The sequence below is a fragment of the Piliocolobus tephrosceles genome, chromosome 15, assembly GCF_002776525.5.
Source record: "Piliocolobus tephrosceles isolate RC106 chromosome 15, ASM277652v3, whole genome shotgun sequence".
Taxonomy (NCBI): Eukaryota; Metazoa; Chordata; class Mammalia; order Primates; family Cercopithecidae; genus Piliocolobus; species Piliocolobus tephrosceles.
The window spans coordinates 7,475,564-7,498,391 of NC_045448.1; the positions used below are offsets into that span (position 1 = coordinate 7,475,564).

General features: G+C 42.9%; 1 long non-coding RNA gene across 1 annotated transcript in view; it reads left to right on the forward strand.

The window, feature by feature from the left end:
• Nucleotides 1–3,319: 3,319 nt before the first annotated feature.
• The window catches only part of LOC111531627, a 27,881-nt gene continuing 8,372 nt past the window's right edge, over nt 3,320–22,828 (forward strand). The window contains exon 1 of the long non-coding RNA XR_002728342.2: nt 3,320–4,653. This is a non-coding gene — a long non-coding RNA (uncharacterized LOC111531627). The remainder of the gene's footprint in view (nt 4,654–22,828) is intronic.

A 22,828-nucleotide genomic window follows, 5' to 3' on the forward strand; every position in this document is an offset into this window, starting at 1 on the left:
CAACTTAAGAAGAAACTTGAAAATCAGAACAACCATGTGCTTAAGCAGGAGAAGATCCACTAATCTAAAACGGAGACAGAAAGCCCTCATTAAATGCCAAACCAAACCAACTCTTTTTTCCTTTTTCTTTCTTTCTTTTTTTTTTGGAGAGATTTTTAGCCTTTTAGTAATTCTCTTATTCTTAGAAACAAAAGAGAGGGAGTTGCAGAGCACGGAGCTCTGCAGACAAAATGTCCCAACTTCCACCTTCTATTCAGCAAAGGGGACTAGTAGGAAAAGAGGATTTTACTCAACTTATACATTCGGATTGTTGTTTTAAATTTCTGACAACTGTGCAGAAGAAAACCTACGTAGAATGCCTCCTTTTGACTTTCTCACTGGGAGCCTTCTCCTGCCAGTCAGATTCTGGCCCAGAAGTCCCCCCTGGCAACTGTCACCCTACAGATTTGCAGGGATGAACTCTGTTACTGGGCCTCCGGTGGAAGTGAGAAGGAAGTTGATTTCTGCAGAGGAAGACAAGGAGATGACAGGTTTCTTTGATAGATGTTTGAATTTTGTTTTTCTAGGGCAAGGCAACTCATTTGGTGGACATAACAGGCAATCTGGCCTCCACACAGACAATCCAGATGGTTGTTATGTGTTGAGAGGAGCTGGCCATCGGGAGGCTCGGGCCAGCTCTTTTATTACAGGCAATCTTCTCCCCACAGCCTGCAGGCTGCATGGTTTCCTCCGAAGGACTGAGTGTTTAAAAATTCAAACATCCATACGACTCTATTTTTAAAAATTAAGTGCTATATAGAAGTATGCTAAATGCAAGACCGTGAAATATCATCCAGTTTGGCCATCTTCCTAAGGCAAAATGCTCATGAGTTTGAAGCATGGGACACATTAACATAGAGCAAATCCTGGCTCTGACCTTAGCTCACTGTATGGCCCCAGACCACTCAAGTCTCTTCTCTGGATTTTATCCATCTCTAAACATAAATGGTCTTGAGTTCCTATCGGTTTTGACAGAAAATGATAGGTTTAATTCAATAAGTCTGTCTCAATTTGAATCACTGGGTTTTTATTAGTACAGTAGTCTCGCCTTAATTGCAGGGGATACATTCCAAGATACCCTGTAGGTGGCTGAAACCACGGGCAGTACTGAACCCTATTGCCATCAAGTGGAACATGTTTCAGTTCGTGTCTTCTATCCACAAACATAGAGCCTTTTTCATCTTAACTAAGCACTTAACACGCACTGCAGCTGTAACTTTTGCAGCTTGAGGTGTGACAGCAAAACTAGCATGAATTTCTCTTTTTCTTCACAATTTCATGAGTAGAAGACTGAATCTTAGCAGCCTCAGCATACATTTTTTTTTCTTTCCTGAAACCGAGAACTTCCCTCTTTTCACTTAAAGACAGCATTCTATGGCTTCTCTTTGGTACATCGACATTGCCAGCATTACTACTCTTGAGCTCTGGGACGGTTATGCAGTAAAACCAGGGTGATTTGAACACAAAGCACGGTGGCAGCACCATAGTCGATCTGATCTCTGAGGTGGCTGCTCAGTGAGTCATGAGTGGGGAGCATGGATAGTGTGGATCCACTGGACAGAGACTGATCACTTTCCAGGCGAGATTTCATCACATGACGCAGGACAGCAAGCAAAGTACATTTCTGAATTGTTTATTTCTGAAATTTTCCATGGACTATTTTAGACCACAGTTAACCAAGGGTAACTGAAACCTTGGAAAGAGACCCCTCAAAGCGAGGACCATGGCATGCACTAGATGCCGGAAACTGACGGGTACATGCTCTCAGGGAACTCAAAAAATGCACTACTATCATCAATATTTTACCCTTGATACTAAGTGTAATTTTTAAGAGTGTGAAGTCAAAAAAGAGGACGTGAAAAATCATAGACATTCTGAAGCACTGACTAATTAGAGGACTCAATCGACACTTCCAGAAATACCTGGAACCCAATACAATGCGAAACAATCCAAGTGCTAAGCTAGGCTCAGCCAGCGTGGGAAGAGGTGAAGGTGAAATGGGTGAAGAACGCGGGAATGCAGAAGGAGTTAGAGAAGCTCTATTTGAAAATGCAGGAGCTGAATCTAACTACAACCTCCTTTACAGGACTGAAAGTGGAAGTGTATCCAACTGGAAGAGTAAGTCCAAACCAAGGAGATTTTGAGAGTCAAACTTAGGGAAAACCAAGAAGAAACTAAAAGTCCAGAGATTGAACCACCGAATGTAAGAACTAATCTCCTATTAATAGGAGGAATCAACATGTTCTTTTCAACAGACCTGTAGCCTCTGATGGCACACGTGTCACTGAGGTCAGCTGGGTGGTCAGGTGTTTGAGCCGCCTTGAAACACCAGTGGCAGAGGAAAAGATCTCCTGCTGCACCTGCTGGAGGCTGTGGGGTTTCCCACTTCCCGAAGCTCTGGAAATGGGCACCCAGACATTTTCCAGAATCCTTGAGATGGATGGCCTGGAGTTTTCCGGCCATTCCCCAGGTTAATCCTGCTGGCTGATTCCACCACACAGGAGAGTTTGCCTGGGAAGGGACCCCCCGTGGTTGCTACTTTGACTGATAAAGCAAGCCCAGGAAGATTGTTGAGAATGGTTTGTGCATTCTGATTATCTCTGACATTTTTCCCAGCTCACAGTTGGAGCAGAGCTATGACAAAAGCATGCATGTTGCTAATGCAGACATCCTCTTGGTTGTTAAGGGCTGAATTCTGTACCTCCACATTCATATGTTGAAGCCCTAACATCCAATATCTCAAAATGTGACTGTGTTTGAAGACAGGGCCTTCAAAGAGGTTGGTGAATTAAAATTCGGTCATATGGGTGGGCCTAATCGAATCTCATTTATGTGTTTATAACAGGAGATTAGAACACAGACATGCCAGGAGGACGAACATGTAGGGAAACAGGGTGAAGGAACTGACTGCAAGCAAGAGAGAGGCCACAGAGGGAACCAACTCTGCAGGCATTTCGATCTCGGGCTTCCAGCCTCCAGAACTATGAGACAATAAATTTCTACTGTTTAGCCACCCATTCTTCATACTTAATTACAGGGCCCCTAGCCACCTAATAGACCAGCATGGGGTCAAAAAGCTGTCATGACCAAGTGCCCACACTGGGTCAGCAGTCCCAGAAGCAGTATCAGAATCACCTGTGAGGATAAAACTCTGAAGTCCAAGAAAGAGCCATTGGCACACAAACAGGACCAGAACAGATCAGGGAACCAGGTGATGGCCTATACTGTCAGAAATGCCTGTATACACTACAGTCAGCTGACCAGAGGGTTCTCAATCGTGGCCACATATTTGAATCACTTGGAGAGCTGCTAAAACCCATGACACTAGGTCACAACCCAGACAAATGAAATCAGAATCCCTGGAGGGTGAGACCCAGGCATCAAGAAGGATTTAAGATCTCTGCAAGATTTAAATAGGCAGCCAAAGTTGAGAGCAGCTGGCTTAAAGAGAGTATAAGGCTTTGTTACAGTATCTCAGCATGGATTACATTTCAGTTTAGCTCTTTGCTATTATTCTTATCCTCTGAAATGTTTACACCACACAATGGCCTATTACTGGCTCTGAATTTTATATCATATATCACATAATAGATTCCTCACTTAAGTTGTAGACATAGGCAAAACTTTTCTTGTTTTCGATGTAAGATAAAGGGAGAGAATGACTGGATCAAAACAAAAATAAGATAATAATACAAAATAAGTCATGGGATGGCATCACATTTTAAGAGTCTTTATTTCTGACAAAAGCACAAACTTACTTGTTGGTGGCATGACTTTTGCCATTTTTCCTACCTTAACTGTTTAAGCTTGCAGCAATTGTATAGGTCACTGTATAGGCTAAGGCTGTTTGATGCCTTTCTTTTTCAAGCTGTGTCAAAATATCTTCAAGTAAAAAAGATGATTTGAAAGGTATAAACCTAACTAAAGTAATAGCACAGATACAGTTTCTGTGTTTGGGCAGATTTTAAGACATTTCTATGTGTTTTTCTGACACAATGGATCCTACGGACTACCATAGACATAGATTAGTCTGATTTTAGGCCATCGCTTTGTAGCACTATGCAGCTTTTATCTGAAAGACATTTCAAGAGGGGGAGCTAGTTAGCTAATTAATTAGAGATTGTGACTTCAATTTTGCAGACAAGAGATACTTTCCGAGTTTAAGGAAAACCCTAAGAAAGCTGCGTTTCCATATCTGTGTCATGGGAAGTCTCCTGTCCTGTTTCCACTCTGCCTTCTCCATAAAGCAGGCTGATTATCGGGGCTCTCACACAAGCCCAGCGTGGTAGCTGATTAAGGCTTGAAAAACAAAAAGCAAATAGGATTCCTAATCATGTGTCTCATAGAAATGGAGCTACAAAAACACAAAGAATTGCCATTACACCCTAAGTCTTGCAATTTAGAGCAACTCAGGAAATAGGTGCACATAAGCAAACCATGTGGTTAAAGTCTTTGGACCTGGTTTGGAGCAAAGCTGTAGGTGATTTGTCAAAATCATCTGCAAAACCAGATTTCTAACACCTCCCTGCTGTGCATCTCATTTCTGCTGATGTGTGGTACTTCCTAAGATGGGGACGTTAAGCATGCAGCAACTACAGTCATTTGTTCTCAGAGGTGAGTGTTGCAGTTCTTTTTATTACTTTTTCTCTTCTTTACTCTATTCCTCACCTCTCTCCAAAGATTCCTTAAACCACCTATCAACTCTCCCCTCATAGTCTCCCTTTTCTGTCTGTGTTTTTTTGGAACCCAAATCTAACTTAGATGCTTTTGTGGTTTTTCTATTCACTTTGTTGTTTTCTCCCTTGGTTAGAAAATAAATTCCTGCTCACACTCACACCTACGCAAGGGCTGCCCTCAGACATAACAGGAGGCCAACTTCAGCCTCAGCCTCTTGACCAAACATTCCCAAGAGGGAAGAGCAACCTGGGTGTGGTGTGTGTGTGTGTGTGTGTGTGTATTGTGTTTATTTGTGTGAAATGTCAATAGGGCATACTAATAGCTTGTGAACAAGTATCTATATCAAGATAGACACTCCCAATAAATTCAACATGTGTTGAATATTTAACATGAATCACACATTGCTTGTGAATTGTGAGGGATATAGTTGTACTCATGTGTATAGATATGTGTGCATTTATACACATACTCTTTATAGGGTAGCTTATAGCTTACAAAGTGATTTCAAATACATTTTCTCATTTGACCTAGAAGAGAGAATAGAGTAGAATGTGCACATCTCACTCCACAGGGAACCCCTCTGGTAGGCGGGTCTCAGAGCTAAGGTGGTAAATGGGGCCAGGCACAGTGGCTCATGCTTGTAATCCTAGTACTTTGGGAGGCCAAGGCAGGTGGATCACCCGAGGTCAGGAGTTTGAGACCAGCCTGACCAACATGGTGAAACCCCATCTCCACTAAAAATACAAAAGTTAGCCAGCATGGTGGAGGCAGAGGTTACAGTGAGCCAAGATCACACCACTGCACTCCAGCCTGGGGGACAGAGTGAAACTCCGTCTCAAAAAAAAAAAAAAAAAAAAAAAAAAGATGTTAGATGGAGTATGGCAGTTTGTGTTGGAATTTTGGCTTGGCAGAATTAAAGCCTAAAGTGCAGGGCCCAAAAGAGCCAGATTTGCAACCTAGCTTCACTACTGCCTAACCAAATTGTCCTTGGGCACGTTCCTTAATCTCTCTATGTCTCTGAAACAAGAGGAAAAATCTGTCTCTTAGAGTTATTTGTGCAGATTGAGCTACTATGTGTAAAATGATAACCATTATTGCATTATGTGAGCATGTACTATTAAATATAAGCAATCATTTGTGAAGCACTTTGAGATGCACATTGTCTAGCATCCCTGAGCCACCTTGGCTGTCCCTTAGCAGTCCCCAAGAGTCCTTTTCTAACATGGGTATGCCAGGGGAATTTGGTTAGTTCAGGTGGGGTGAGCACAGTGGGGCAGGAACTGTGTCCAGTGGTTACTGGGCAGCTTTGCACCTGGAGCTATCACAGTTAGTTTTGTTGCACAAATATGTGCTGAGCACTTTTCATTGGTCAAAAGTTAAAGAATAGTGTGCTTGTAGGCAAGCAGTGAGAACTAAGATGGGAATAGCAAGTCACGCTCCAAACTTGGGTGGCTTTCAAAGTTGGGAGAAAGCCTGATGTTTCTGAGGACAGGGCTAGAAATGGGGAGTATCCAAGCCTGGGCAGTGGATGGGAGTTGCTCATCATTGTATCACTGCCTTGATGTGTTTGCACCCAGACTGGAGTTTCTGCAGCTCTAGACACAGGAATGTAAAGGAGATGATACAGAGTTTCTGTTGTTGCTGCTTAATTTCTTGAGCCTCAGCTTCTTCAACTTCAAAATGGCAATAAGCCATATTATGCTTTATAAGGGGGAGTGAAAGTTAAATTGAATTGAGGTTATAAACCACCTATCATGGTGCCACGTACAATTTGATGCTTAATCAATATTCATTCTTTTCTTACCTTCCACTCTTCCTCTTACCTTTTGATATGGTTTGGGTATGTCCCCACTGAAATCTCAACTTGTGTTGTATCTCCCAGAATTCCCACGTGCTGTGGGAGGGACCCAGGGGGAGGTAATAGAATCATGGGGGCGGGTCTTTCCCGTTCTATTCTCGTGATAGTGAATAAGTCTCACGAGATCTGATGGGTTTATCAAGGGTTTACGCTTTTGCTTCTCTCTCATTTTCTCTTGCTGCCACTATGTAAGAAGAGCCTTTCATCTCCCACCACGATTCTGAGGCCTCCCCAGCCATGTGGAACTATAAGTCCAATTAAACCTTTTTTGGTTTCCAGTTTCAGGTATGTTTTTATTAGCAGTGAAAACGAACTAATGCACCTTTCTTCTTCCTCCCTCTATCTCCCCACCTCTGTCCTCTCCTAACCCTGGGCCACCCAAAGTCAAAGCCATGGGAAAATTACCCAAATCCTATGCATTATGTGATGGTTCTGACCATGACAACTGGCACAGGGAAAGTGACTGGCTCATTGTAGTTGATGTAGAATGTGCCTGTCGTGGAGTGGGGGTGTATGGACATGATGATGCTCTACCCAGGTTGCTCTTCAACAAAGAACTAACTGTCCTTGGGGCTGGGGACACTGATGGACTACACTTTTCATATGAACAAGAGGCAGGGACATACTAGGTAGAAAAGGGCGGGATCCTTGACACGGCTCCCACCCTCAAGCCTAAGCCACGGCCCTAAATGAGAACTTCAAATCCATTTTCCCACCTGAATGTTGCCTTTTGGCCCACTACACCCCTATCCAGTGCCCATAAAAACCCCAAGCTCCACTGGCAGAGGAGCAGAGTGGCACAGCAGAGAAGGACACACACACAGAAGAGAGAAGCATCTGAATGTCGAGAGGAGATGATTCAGCTGGACATTGGAGACTTCTTTGGGAAAGGAGTTTGGCCAGGGATGGCTGACCTCCAGGGAAGACTGCCTTCTCACTCCATCCCCTTTCCAGCTCCCCATCCTGCTGAGAGCCACTTTCACCATTCAATAAAACCTCCACATTCACCGTCCTTCAAGTCCATGTGGCCTCATTCTTCTCAAGCACCGGATAAGAATTCGAGACACAGTGGGTATGGGAACCCAAAAAAGGCTGTCACACTGGCCCTTTGTCCTTGCTGGTGGAGGACAGCTGCCCCACATAATAAGACAAAAGTCCCACTGAGCTGGTAAAATGCACTCTGGGACATCGGAGGTTGCAGACACCTCCTCCCGGACAGCAGAGCTAAAAGAGGATTGTAACACACTTGGACACTGCCGCGAGGCTTGCACAGGACCTGCTTTTGCTGGAGAGACGCAGCTGGCAGTTCCAGCATTCACTCACTCTGGTTCCTGCTCCTGTCCATGGCATGTTCCCTCCAGTAAGGAGTTAAGCTCAGCGGCCAAGTAAACAAGCCATATCCCTGTCACAAGTCCTGTGAAAGGGTCATGGGAACTGTCCTGTCTCATCTTCAGGGATTGCCTGGGCTGCAGAGAGTAGGCCCAAGATCTTGCCTCTTCTGGGGAGACCCACATGTATGACTGATCCATGCCAGGGGTTAGGGTAGTGGAGTAATAAAGCTTTGGTTATCTCAGTCTCACTCAGACACTCTTCTGAAGAGCCACGTGAGTCCTTGAGCTTCCTAAAGCATAAGTAAGGCTGTCTTGAGCCTGCATGGAAGATAACTTTCCCCTCTGCCCCTCCTGCTTTCTCCTGTCCCTCTGACTTGTGCTTACCCCAATGCACTCCTTGATAAACATCCTTCACTTTAAATCTTTATCTCAAGGTCAGCTTCACTAGCTCACCCAGCTGTAGGTGGTTGCATGGAACTCAGCCCTTTGCACTCATTCGTTCTTACCTTACATAGTTAGAACAAGAGGCAAATGTGCAGAGGGGAGAGCCCCCATTGAGGTCTCTGGATGCATGATGTGAAGACTGCTGCACAAAGAATTTGTGGCAGCAAAAGTCATGTATACTATGAGGCTGAGAGAGGACTTTGAAGCTGTCCTGTAGAGGGACAGTGCCACATAGGTGCCTAGCAGAATCATAAATACATTTTTTAGGCTTTTATGCAAGACACCTTATTGCAACTGAGATAATTTTGGCTCTAGAGTCCCCTTACCCCTTTGAGCTTTAACTGGAGGACAAGTGAATGGGGGTCCCTAGCCTCACCATCTTTAGGAACTTGTGTCTTTCGTTCTGGTGGGCTTTTCTGAAGGGCAGAACAGAAACACATGATAAAGGTGGTGTTGAGACTTCAAAAGAGATCTTTACAAGTAGAACAGGGCCAGAACCCATGTTAAGATTAAACTTTAAGGCCAGGCACGGTGGCTCACACTTGTAATCTAGGAACTTTGGGAGGTCAAGATGGGAGAATTGCTTGAGGCCAGGTGTTCAGAACCAGCTTGGGCATCACAGTGACCCCCTATCTCTGCTAAAATAAAAATTAAAAAACTTAGCCAGCCTTGGTGGTGCACCTTTATAGTCCCAGCTACACAGGGGGCTGAGGAGAGAGGATTGCTTGAGCCCAAGAAGTTGAGGGTATATAGTAAGTTATGATTATGCCACTGCACTCCAGCCTGGGGGACAGAGCAAGACACTGTTGAGAGAGAGAGAGAGAGAGAGAGAGAGAGAGAGAGAGAAAGAAAGGAAACTTTTGGAAGGAATGAGAGTGATCACCAGGGAGTGCTTCTGAGGAGGGTTGCTCTGATGGAGCTAATAAAGTGCCTTTATCTACTATGGATTAAGCATTACAATCCAAAAATCCAAAATATGAAGTGCTCCCAAATCTAGAATTTTTTGAGCAGTTACATGACACTCAAAGAGAATGCTTATTGGAGCATCTCAAGTTTCAAATTTTTGGATTTGGGATGCACAATGGGTAAGCATGATGCAAATATTCCAAAATCTGACATAATTCAAAATCCAAAACATTTCTGGTCCCAAGCACTTTTGGTAAGGGATATTCAATCTGTACTACCCTACAAATAAAATAAAGTCCTACCAATAAAATGAGTTCTATGCTTAAGACTGAAAAGTTATAAAACTTTATTCTTTGTCTAGGAGAGACAAGAAAGCTGTAGGGAAAGGGATGCAATTATTATTGTTGGTTTTAACCTTTTTGAACTCAGTCTGATTCACAATGAGATTGATGACAGTGTTTATTGAGCTTTTCCCACGTGGCCAGCAATATGTTAGGTGTGGCAGTCTTGATAACAACCTAAGAAGTAGACTTCCCATTTGACAGATAAGGAAACCGAAGCTTGGAAGGATTGACTTGCTGAACGGCACAGACAGAAGAAACGGCAGCAGTAAGATATGCCTCTGGATGGTCAGTCTGGGGCTTGCCCTCTTCACAGTAATAACAGTAGCCACCCATAGGGGCCTGGTGAGGACTGGAGACAACACATGCAAAAGAACCAGCAGATTCTCGGCTTCGTGCATTCATACGTGTAAGAATGTCATGTAAGAAAGTGCCTGGAAAAGGGTGGCCGTTGCACATTCCTTTCGCACCTTGGAAAACTTCATTAAAGAACACCATGTAGCCAAATGGTTAGACCGATCTGATGTGTGACTGAGAAATGGGTGATGTCCTCCTGGCCTGAATTCAGGAAACTGCACATCAGGGGAGCAGAGCTAAACTCTTAGGGACCCCAAAGTGGAATTGCTTAAAGGCTAAATCACCCCCACACCGCACGCGGCTCTCGTTACAGTTAACGGCACAGGTTCATGTGTGCGTGCACACTGTGCGATCCTCCATGGGGCAGGGGAGCAGCGGTGTTCCCAAGGATGAAGCCCTTCCAGCCGAGCCCCCATTGGTAATGAACCTGACAGAGGAAAAGATGCTTCTGTTTTTGGGAAAAGGGACATTATATGAATCCAGGACACTCCCGGAATATAGCCGTGTAAGATATATCAGTGCATTCATAAATGTGCTCCTACCATCCATCCAACAAAATGAATGAAATTAAGAAAGGAGCGGTCATCAGAAGCCATATCTACTCAGAAATGTATATTTAAAAGCAGGCTGCCTTGGACAATGCTTTGCTCATTAAGATTCTTTTTAGGTGCATTGTTTACTGTGTAAGCCCTCATTAATTTACAGATTTTCTTTTTGCCTGACTCATAATTGCTCTATGGAAAATACAATTTTGGAAAATACAACATTAACTACATAGGACTGGTATTAACAGTAATGGACCCACTGAAGGCGAGTCTTACTCTTCGCGCAATGAATGTCCTTCAGTCTCTCTAAATCAGATGGAACAACACCTATGACTTTGGGGCCCAATCAAATAAATTAAAGCCAGAAATGAGTGTGCTAACTTTGCTTGGATCCAAACATTCGTCACTGTTTTCCTGTCTTCCCTTTTTACCATTCAATTCAACCCGACCTTTAGAATTTTTGTCCCCCAAGCAGAAGTCAGATGATCCCTGCGTATCATCCTTGTATTAAATGTCTACCATGCACTAAGCACTAGGAAAATAGGAAGGAAACAACACCCAGGATCCTTTTCTCAAGTAGCTCTCAGTGCAGTGGGCTTAGCGTGGAAACAGAAGCAGCAAAGATGTTTTGGGAATGGTCTGTGTAACCTGTGGCATGGCTGTTATTTAATCCCAACTAAATGGATGAGAAAGTTGAGGTTTAGTAAAGTTGAGGAACTTCCCTAGGTCCATAGTTAGCAAGTACTAGAGACAGAATTCCAAACTAAAGCAGTCTGCTTGAAAAGCCCAGTTTTGTCCCACCCTTTCCCTGAGCCTTTGGTCAAATGGGAGAGAACAATGCATAAAACTGGCTGTGGCCCTTGGCTGACCTCAGATCTAGTGGTGGCCTCATACCCAGCATGCAAATTCTCACAGGGATTCCTTTGCTAACTACTTCATATGAGAAGGCAGCACCATTCCTGTGTCATGTATGAATGTAATTTTCCTAAGATATTTTTTATTTTCTGTTGCTTGTTTTTAAATAATTAAGCCATTGTAAGAGCAGCCTCTCTTAATTTAGGAGGGCATTGCCGCTCTGAATTTCCAATTCCAAACATTTCAATTTTCCACCAAGACATCTTTCCTGGGTTTGGGATTCCTGAATTTTCTCCACACAGAGGTGACTGCTTTCAGTGGAAAAGTTAGCAAAATTGCATTGTTCTCCCTGAAGTACCTATGAAACTAAAACAATGTGACTGCTATATGACATGCTGTAGGCATTCTCAATACATTTGGAAAAATGCAAAAGTAACTGTGATCTAACATCTCAAACTGGCTATGGATTTATTTTCCTGTGGTCATGTCTGAACCAAAGAGAAACAAGAAAAGCTGGAGTCACACTACCAAAGGCCAAAGCTGAGCAACAGAGCTCTGGAGTCAGCTGCCTGGGTTCAGCACGCAGCGCTGCCATGGACGATCTGTCTCTCTTGAATATATGACTTACCAGTTTTACTTTCAGTCTCTCCATTTCTAATTAAATGAGATGCAATAATACTGGCACCTTGCTATGATGTTTGCAATTATTATTTCTAGGAAACAAATTATTATTGTTACTCAGTATCTGGTACATCAAAACTAAGCCAGAAACATTTAAAAAGAACAAAAGTATCTTTCTACTTAATTCCCAGGTGTTGGGAGAGTCAAGGAACAACGTCTATTGTTTGAACAGCAATAATCCAAAGTTGAAGTGGCACAATATTCACCATCGTAGCCTGACGGAATTAGCCTTTCAAAAGATCAAATTTATTTATTTAGAAACTGCCTTACTCCCTTTTTATAAACATGTGGCAAATCAACAATGATGATGACCTTCTTTTAATTCAAAGCATCCGTTCAATCTACAATCTGCTCTCCTAGATGGATTTTAAGAGTGGGGGTTTGTCTTCCAACTACTGTTCCACTGTCAATTAACTATCATTTCCTGTTCTTATTAATCAATTAGATCTTTTCCACTGCCTTAGACTATGCTTCATTCAACATTTGTTTTTTATCTAAAATGTCCCAGACTTTTCTAAGCATTAAGAGTAAAATGTCTTAGAAGAAATAAATCAAGTCAAGTGAGTATCACAAACCACTCAACTAGTGGCCAAGTCAGAAATCTAAATGACGTTCTTGAGGAATCTTCCTCCGCCTCCCCTTTACCTATCCAGTCATCCATGAACCTTGCCGTAGCAGCTTCTGAATACCAATATCTCTTCGGTTCCCCTGCTCCTCTCCATTTACACTTCTGCTCCTTTGGTCTGGACCCCTGTGGAGTTTGAGAGAACAGTCCCAAGTCTTCCCTCACCTCTGACACCAACTGCAAAATTAAGGAACACTCCTTAAGGCTTCCCTACCTTCAACACCAGTTGCATGTTTGGAAGTTCCCAAGACCACTCTTCATTTTGGCACTTCACTGCAAGTACTCCCAGAACTCACTGAAAGTGGTTATACCCTTAGTTACAGTTGAGTACAGCTAACCAACACAGATGAAAGTCAGCCACAGGAAGCAGTGCATGGACCAGTCCAGCGGGGTTCCAAACATGGAGCTGCTGACGTGCCCTCTGGTGGATGGTGGGCAGCCTTAGTTCTCAGGTAAGACGTATGATAACATGCAGAGAGCATTGCCATCCAGGGAAGTTCCCCTGAGCTTTGGTGTCCAGAGTGTTCACTGCACTCAATCACATGAAGCTAATTGGCCTCTCCTTTCATTGATCTCAGTCTCTAGTCCCTTGAGGGATGACTTCGTGACCCAAAGCCCTCACCTGAAATCACATTGTTAGATCCTCCAGGTGTGAGCCAAGGCCCCCGAACAAACAGAAACCCTCCTATTGGGCACAGTATTCCCAGAGCCTAGAGATTCCTTCCCAGGACCTGAGGACAAGCATCAGACTTCTTTTTGGAAAGAGTAGATTCCTTACGTAAAACACCTAGTCTTTCACATGGAGTCACACAATATTCTTTTCACTGGTTTCTCTGACTCCAGGCTTGCCTCTCTCCAATCCATTCTCCATCTCTCTAATAAATAGTTATTTTTAAAAGCAAATGTGATAAGGTCACTCATCCATTAACATTTGCCTGGGAATTCTTCATTACTCTTAGGATCAAATTCAAACCCCTTCATGTGGCTTAATGGCTGTAAGAGACAAGATAAGCACAGAGTACTTGATAAAGATGGAAGAATCAGAAACTACTACATATTTTATTTTTTTAAATATAAAGAGTACTGTTAGAACATTCCGGAAGAAAAAACTATTATCTACACAAAATGCTTGGTCAGGAAATCCAGCATGTAAGGAAAATTGGCAACAAATTGAGAAAGAGATGAATCAATGGTGACTAGAATAAGGCCTTTTTGATGATAGATTTTTCTTTGCTAGGACTGACATCAGAGTATGTGAAACCATTTATCAGTATATCAAAGGCACTGACAGGGAAAAAAGCAGAATGGCATTGTACAAGAAAAGATGGGCTTTGAAATCAAACAGACTTTCAATGGCAATTGTGCTATATACTATATAACCTTGGGCAACTTGCTGAACTCTTACAGGCCTTAGTTTTCAGATCTTTTAATGCCTTTAGAAATGCTTCTCTTATGGATTTGTTGTGGTCAAGATGCAATGAATTCTTGTACTTTTTTTTTCTTTTTTTGAGACGGAGTCTTGCTCTGTCGCCCAAGCTGGAGTGCAGTGGTGCGAGCTCAGCTCACTGCAACCTCCACCTCCTGGGTTCAAGCGATTCTCCTGCCTCAGCCTCCTGAGTAGCTGAGATTACAGGCAAGCACCACCATACCCAGCTAATTTTTGTATTTTCAGTAGAGACAGGGTTTCACCATGGTTGGCCAGGCTGGTCTCGAACTCCTGACCTCGTGATCCACCCACCTCGGCCTCCCAAAGTGCTGGGATTACAGGTGTGAACCACTGTGCCTGACCAAATTCTTGCACTTTCTAAAGACTCTAGTGTATTTGAAACAGTCCTAGGCCTTAGAGAAACAGCATCGAATAAGAGAGACCCAATCCTTCTTCTCATAAAACTTAAGATCCCTTGTCAATACACTTGACAGAGAGTGGGCATTTAAAAAATTGTTTGGTTTGCTGATTCTCAGAGATCTTCCAAGTGAACACTCATGTCCAGTCCAGTCTGGGGGGTGACCCTAGTCCTTGACATGGGGTAATGGGGACAGCATTTCCTGAGGACTTCACAGGAGGCAAATCTATGTCAGATGTTTTGATGGTATGGAATTCGTAATCTACAAGTGGGCTTTTAAATCACGTGTTATATAGTACACACTTAATTTTTTAAGGAGACTAAAGTGGGAGAAAAACAGGGTCCTCAGTGGATGGTGACTGGCTTTGGTGGTCTAGAGCCCCTAGAGCCCATGGGCCACCTTGACACAGAAAGATCTGTGCCTGCCATGACTACAAAACATGTACTTTATGTGAAATAGTCACTAACTTTGGATTGGCGTTCTGAGGGGGACTGTTTCCTTCTTTTCTGCATTTTCAATATTTTGTCATGATTTTGAGTAATATTTTCATGATTTCATAATATTGCTTTAATATTAGCAAAGAGAAAGCAGACTTCTTAGTCAAAAGTTAGTAAAAGTGATTAAATTGTTACATTAAGAGTAACAGCATGGTGTTAAGGAGGTAAGAGTGAAATTTGCCAGATATTGTCTACTATGAAAAGCATTGTTTGATTGTGTTTGATTCTGGGGCTATGCATTTGCTCTTTAAGAAATATTATGGGGTGGGGATATGGACTGGTCCTGCCTCAGTGGCTGTCATATGGAAGAGTTGAAGTTTAAGGAGCAGGAGCAGAAGAAAGAGAATAAGGAAGTGCAGTATTGAAGGAGAATGGACTTCAGAGTCAGAAACCTGGGTATACTGCTCTGCTTACCGATAAATCAGCTCATGAGCTTAGCTGCATTTCTATACCTCTGATTCAATAACAATTAAGTAAGGAAATGCCACTTCATGTATGTCGTGTGCCTGAAACAAAGTATCTGAAAAATGTTAAGGTAATTCTGCAAAAACTGAGTGAGGAGCAATCCTGGCAATCCCCTCTGCAGGGGGCAGGTGGAGATGATGCCTGCAAGTCAGGCTGCAGAGAGCTTACATTCAGGTCAGATTCTGAAAGGGAAAGAACTAGAGTCAACACAAAGAACCCAATGATTATGATTACAGTGAGTGAGTGAGGGCTGCTGAGGTCGTTGTGAGTAATTCTGTTCATACGGCCCATCAAACATGTTGGAAGGAGAAAAGAAAAGCAATCTAGCTGCTGTTTAGAAATGGTCAGGGGGATAGAGAGATCACATCTCTACTGAAAATATAAAAAATTAGCTGGGCGTGGTGGTGGACTCTTGTAGTCCCAGCTAGTTGGGAGGCTGAGGTGGACAGATAGCTTGAGCTGCGGATGTTGAGGCTGTAGTGAGCTGTGATTATGCCACTGCACTCCAGGCTGTGCAATGACAGTAAGATCCTGTCTCAAAAAATACAGAAAACAAAAGGTCTAGGGGAGCTAAGGAGAAACCTCTTCCTGGACTCTCCATGCAGCTGCAGAGGGACTGATTTTCGTATCTGTGAGGATGAACTTCTTTGCACCCAGATGGAAGGAAACAGCATTTTATCAGGTTGTTATGTTAACTCTCCCAGGCTGTGGCTCATCCTAGGTCATGCCTGTCTCAGTCTTCCCTTGGACCACCTGATTTTATGGTCTCTATTTCAAATGGATGGAGAAACGAAACTGGCTTTTGAAATGATGTTTCTGTGCAATATATCCACGGTATTTGGAAACCTAGAATAAGGATTTAATGGTAAGCAGGGTCACTTAGCCTTAGATGTACATTGCTTGGTTCTTTTGCTATTGCCATTTTCTTCTTTTATTCTTATTCTATGTGACATTTCAGCTTCATTAAGGATTAAACATGTTAAAAGTAATTGCAAAAACCACAGTTACTTTTGCACCAACCTAATACTTTACTTGATGGTAAATTTCTATCTCAGTTAGACAAACTCTTTCCCCAGGTTTCTTTTCCAATAAACAAATTTATCCAAGAGTGCCAAGGCACAACATTAACCAGTTCTGAATAGATTAGTGATAACAGTGCCAGCTCCAGGCCTTCCCCAGGGAAGCAGCCTCCTCCCTGTTACCCTCCCCAGCCATAGTGCAGACCCTGACTGAATCTCCAGTCAACACCTCTCTCTCGGCCACAGAAATGGAGACATCTTTCACCAGTCCCAAGGCTCCGTCCAAGGACAGCAGGGCGGGCTCCTCCTTCTGTGTGTTCTTTACACCAACCCGGGCGTCTAGCAGGGGCCAGAGCAGCCCTAAAGGAGTCTCTCTGGGAAGTCTCCACCAGGTCAATGCTCCCCGCCCTTCTTCATCAAAGGCTCTGATGATGATGCAAGCTTAGCATGAAAAGAAGCACCCGGAAAACAGGATCGTAGACAGTGTTGCAGGAATGGCCCCTGCAGTCAGGACCTTATTAATGGAATATTTATGCATCTTCAGTCTTGCTTCAATAATCTTTGTCAGGGCAAGACAGTCTCCACAAAAACCACTGCGTGCAGTGATTGCTGAGTCTGTTAATTTCTAACACTTGGGGCTGTCCTGGCTGTAAATTGACAACCTTTCACTCAGTGTCTGAAGCGACAGTTGAAAACTCTTCTCCAGCAATTGTCAATATATATCTCTGCTGAAATCACAAGGCACAAAGGGCAACTGCAAAGGGGTTGCGGCACTGTATGGTTCCATCCTCCTGGGTCCTGAGTACCTGGCTGCAAAGGACAACGCCCCACAGCTGTGCCTGTGGCAGCCATTAGAATTTCTGCTGTCTCACAATGAGATGGAGGCCCTTAGACAAGCATTCCTAAGTGCCCCAGTCATGGTATTCATCATTAGCTGGACAGATTCCTTCTCCTCAGATAAACCACAGGCCATGAAAGAAGGTAATGTATAGACCATGATACAATGCAAAGGGCTGTTCTAGAGGTATGTGCCAGGTACAGTGTCACTACGTGAGAGGGAAGCATCGATTCTGTGTGTGAAAGTTAGGGAAGGAGCACAGAGAGGGAGATTCCTCAGTTCAGTTTTGAATGATGAGCAGAAGCTTGCATCTTTGCAAATGAAAACATATGGGTCTGTGCAGAAGCACCTTGAGCCATGAAATGCAAGCACTTTCACATGTCATGTATGGAGAATCTGAGAGAAAGCACAGAGAGAAATGAGGCTGGGGTGCCAGAGGCCAGCCCGTGGAGGAGCTTGAATATATTAGCTGAAAGGAGGTTGGCATCATCTTACAGTCAATGGAGAGCCAATGAAAGGTTTCAATGGGGGCAGGATTATAATGAAGTTGCTGATTAAACAAAAGAAAATATGCCATATGAACACCAAAGTTATCTTCTTGAATCCAAATGCATTTTTTTTTTAAACCAACATTCATTTACCCCTATCTCTGAGTCAGGCCAAGAGGTACAGCAAACCACACCAGAGACTGAAGCCCATTGCCTGAAAGGCCTCACTTTTCTAAACTTTGAGGGATTGACAAGGAATAAGGGGCAGGTTTCCTATTAATTTCTTTAATTAGCAGACAGCCTCATCTCTGAACTTCGCTAACAGTCACGAGAGAATAACCGTGTTTCTAAAGAACCCACCACTTCCTGCTCCTAGCTCAGATGTCATGAGTAATGGCCTCCCACCTGTGTCTGCGAAATGTCTTTCCTGTTTTAGGCTGCAGCCAATCCCTTGGCTCTCTGTGGTATCCCACAGCCTGCATGGTATCACCTTAATTTTGGTTAGGTTCCCAGATCCCAAAGAAAGAAAAAGTTTTACAGCCTGTGGTTGGTGCTATCAGACCCACAACTAGACTTTTCCTGGGAACAGGCCACTGAGCTGGGATTCTAGGCCTTTAATATTTTCACAGCATCACACTGCAAGCTTTCTCATGGTATTAAGTTTCTGTGGCATTGATGATCGTTTGCAACAATCCTAGTTACCTACCTGTGACTAAATGTTTCAACTCTGCCCTAGTCTAGGATGGCAATGAACCCATCATGCTTGGTCTTAGATCTAATGTGTAATTAAATTTTAATCTAAATGTCATAAATGTATTTTTTTTAAAAACCAGCTGTGAACTCCAAAAGACATTATAGAATGGTAATACCATCCCATTCTCATTCTCTCCCCATGTTATCTCTCCAATTCCAGAACTCAGACAAATAAATACAGTTTCCATAGAGAGGGTATTTTTCTTTGTTTTGATTTGTGGAGTCCAGGTTTCAAAAATGCTCCAAGTTTCTTACAATCCATTTTCCCCTTTCTGTCTGCCTGTCTGTTTGAGAGTCCATGATTTGCTCAGAGTAAAGGATCTACCACAATTGTGAAATCTTAAATTACCTTTGCTAGGCAGTAATCAAGATGGCAGTAGTAACATATTAAGAATGTTCTCCCTGTGGCAGTGAAAAGAATACGTTTTCAAACAAGGGCTTGCAAATACGAGGACTTACTATGCCAAAGTTGTGTGGAATTGGGGATGAGATTTTCTCATTTCTGGATGTGGCATTAGGCCCTTATTGAGATGCCAAAATGGATTGCACATCTACCAGGCATCAGACACTTTGCAGGGGGCTTTGAACATAGTGTCTAATTTAATTGTGCTAACAAAACTGCAGTGCAGCTATTATTATGCTTCTTTTATTTTTTATTTTTATTTTATTTTATTTTTTTTTGAGACGGAGTCTTGCTCTGTTGCCCGGGTTGGAGTGCAGTGGCCCGATCTCAGCTCACTGCAAGCTCCGCCTCCCGGGTTCACGCCATTCTCCTGCCTCAGCCTCCCGAGTAGCTGGGACTACAGGCGCCACCACCTCGCCCGGCTGGTTTTTTGTATTTTTAGTAGAGACGGGGTTTCACCGTGTTAGCCAGGATGGTCTCGATCTCCTGACCTCGTGATCCGCCCGTCGCGGCCTCCCAAAGTGCTGGGATTACAGGCTTCAGCCACCGCGTCCGGCCTACTATGCTTCTTTTAAAGGGATATCCCTTGAAGCAGTTAAGGAACATTCCTGAGATTGTATTGGGGTGAGCTAGGATTTGGACCCGATCTGACCTCAAAAGCCATAATTTTCTATTTCACTGGTGTTTTTGTTTCTTTTTGTTGTTGCTGTTGTTTTGTTTTCTTTTCCGTTTCAGAGATAGCAATCCGTGTTTCCAGGCAAAGACATTGAGTTCTGAGGACACAAGGAAGTTCACCAGACAAATGTTGAGGGTGGGGCCTGGTGGAAGACGATTGGATTATGGGAGAGGATTATGGGATTATGCTGTTCTTTCTCATGTGAGTGAGGGAGTTTTCACGAGAGCTGATAGTTTTAAGTGCAGCACTTCCTCGCTCTTTCAATCTGTCTCTCTTGCCTCCATGTTAGATGTGCCGTGGTTCCCCTTTGCCTTCCGCCACGATTGTAAGTTTTCTGAGGCGTCCGTAGCCATGTGGAACTGTGAGTCAATTAAATCTCTTTTATTTTTAAATTACCCAGTCCCAGTGTCTTTACAGCAGTGTGAGAACAGACTGATACATCCCCAAACACTGACACTTCCCCTGGTTAGAAGGATGCTCAAAGACATGGGATATGGCTTTTGCCTTTCTGAAACTCCCAATCGAGTGGAGAAGATAGATTTATACATAAATAATTCATTCATTTGTTCATTTCTTCAGCCTTTTATTCATCACTTATTTTTATGCCTGGGATTGTAGTAGGCATGGGAACAAACACATTGAACAAGTCAGACCCGGCCCTGCACCCAGGGAGCTTGCAGAATAGTGGAGGGGATATATACATCAAATAAATGTAAGCCAGATAGATACCAGCTGGGATCACCACGCCCTTAAGATCCAGAGAAGTCCTGCCCAAATGCACATCTCATCAACCATGAGAAGCCCTTTGTTTTCAAGATCTCTGGAAGTCCTGGGAATTTTAGCTCTTCTCATCACCTTTGATTTCTAAAGGTGTTCTTATTCTTTACTTTTCTGTTGGGGGCCTGTTCTTTCACATGTCCCTGAAAGCAAGCAGGGACATATAGCCCAGGCCTGATACTTTCTGAAAGAGCAGCCCCTCTCACAGAACTCCTCTGATGCTGCCCTGCAGAGGAGGTGGTTACCATTCCAAAGACAACCAAGAGACTTAGAGCTGAGCATTAAACTCCCTGTAGTTGGAACAGTTCTCTTCCTTTTCTGGCATCTCCAGCTTGGTCTGATAAATTACTCAAGAGCTTTGCTCATCTCTGTGCTCTCCCGATAAGCCCCCAATTCCAGCTTGTGGTTTATAATGACCCATATTTTCCATCTCTTCTTGCACCTCCAACTCACGCTCTTAGGGCCCTACCTGCTGTCTCTAAGTGTCTGATCTGTGCAAGTTCCTAAACAAAAAAAAGCATCCTTCATGAAGCATATTTACGTGATGAAGTAATACTGTTTTTCACCCCAATACGTATAAAGTTACAAAACTAATGATATACTTACCGGTGAGAGAGAATGTGTAGGATGTCATGAGTGGTAATAAGGTGGATCAGTTAGAATAGGATGGGACCTACAGGGGAACCCGACAAACAGAAGCTAACTGACCTGGCTGGAGGGTGGCAAAGTTAATTAACCCCACCCCACCACATATGTGTTGCTGGTCAGTAAGGATCACTTTTAGTCACTCAGGAATCCAGGCTCCTGGAGGTACTGTCTCAATGCACGCTTCTGTAATCACAAGAGCTGAGATGCAAAAAGAGCATAGCTCACCACACACTAATTCATTTGCTTTTTCTTTCTGTTTTCCCTTTCTTTCTTTAATTTAATTTAAAAAGCTTTATGAGGTATAATTGACATACAAAAATTGCACATATTTAATGTATACAATTTGATGAGCTTGGACACATACATATACTTGTGAATCTACCACCATAATCAAGGCAATAGTCATAACTATCATCCCCCAAATCTTCCTTGGGTCCGTGTGTGTGTGTGTGTATGGGTGTGTGTGTGTGTGTGTGTTTAAAACACTTAACATGAGATCTACCTTCTTAACACATTTGCAGGTGCATAACACAGCACTGTTGAGTATGGGCACTACACTCACTACACTAGCAGACCGCTAGTGCTCAAAATGCCTGCATAGCTGTAACTTTATGCCAGTTAAACAGCAATCCCCCATTTCTCTTCCCCCCAGGTCCCTGGTAACCACTGTATGTTCTCTGCTTCTCTGAGTTTGATTATTTTAGGTACCTCATATAAGTGGAATCATGCAGTATTTGTCCTTCTGTGCCTGGTTTATTTCACTTAGCACAATGTCCTTCAGGATCATCCAATGTTGTCACAGATGGTAGGATTCACTTCTTTTTTGAAAGCTAAATTATATTCGATAGTATGTATATAGAAAATTTCTTATCCATTCATCTGTTCATGAACATCTGAGTTTATTGTATATCTTGGCTATTGTAAATAATCCTGCGATAAACATGGGAATATAGAGATCTTCTTGAGATCCTGATTTCTTTTGGGTATATACACAGAAGTAGAATTGCTGGATCATATGGTCACTCAGTTTTGAATTTTTTTGTAAAATCTACAAACTGTTTTCCATAGTGGCTGTACCATCATACATTCCCATCAACAGTGTATAAAGGTTCCCTTTCTCTACCTCTTTGCCAAAACTTGTTATATTTTGCTTTTTTCGATAATAGCCATTCTAACAGGTGTGCTTTAAATTTACATTTCCCTGATAATTAGTGATGCTGAGCACCTTTTCAGGTACCTGTTACCTATTTGTATGTTTTCTTTTGATAAATCTCTATTCAGGTACTTTGCCCATTTTAAAAGCTATTTCAAATTTTGAATTTTCATGTCTTTGCTCTGGAATTGCCTTAACTCTGGGTACCAAGAGCACACAATGAGGGAATTACAGTCTCTTTAAGAAATGGTATTGGGAAAAATAAATATCTACATGCCAAAGAATAAGGTTGGATCCATATCTTACACCACACACACACACACACACACACACACACAAACTCAAAATGGATTAAAGACAAATGTTTAAAACCTGAAACTGTAAAATGTCTAGAAGAAAATATAGGAGAAAAGCTCCATGACATCGGTTTTGGCAGTGATTTCCTGGATATGACACCAAAAGCACAGACAACAAAAGGAAAAATAGACAAGTAGGGCTACGTCAGCTAAAAATAGATAAGGGGGCTACGTCAGCTTAAAATAGACAACTAAAAATAGACAAGTGGGACAAGGTCAACTAAAAATAGACGAGTGGGACAAGGTCAACT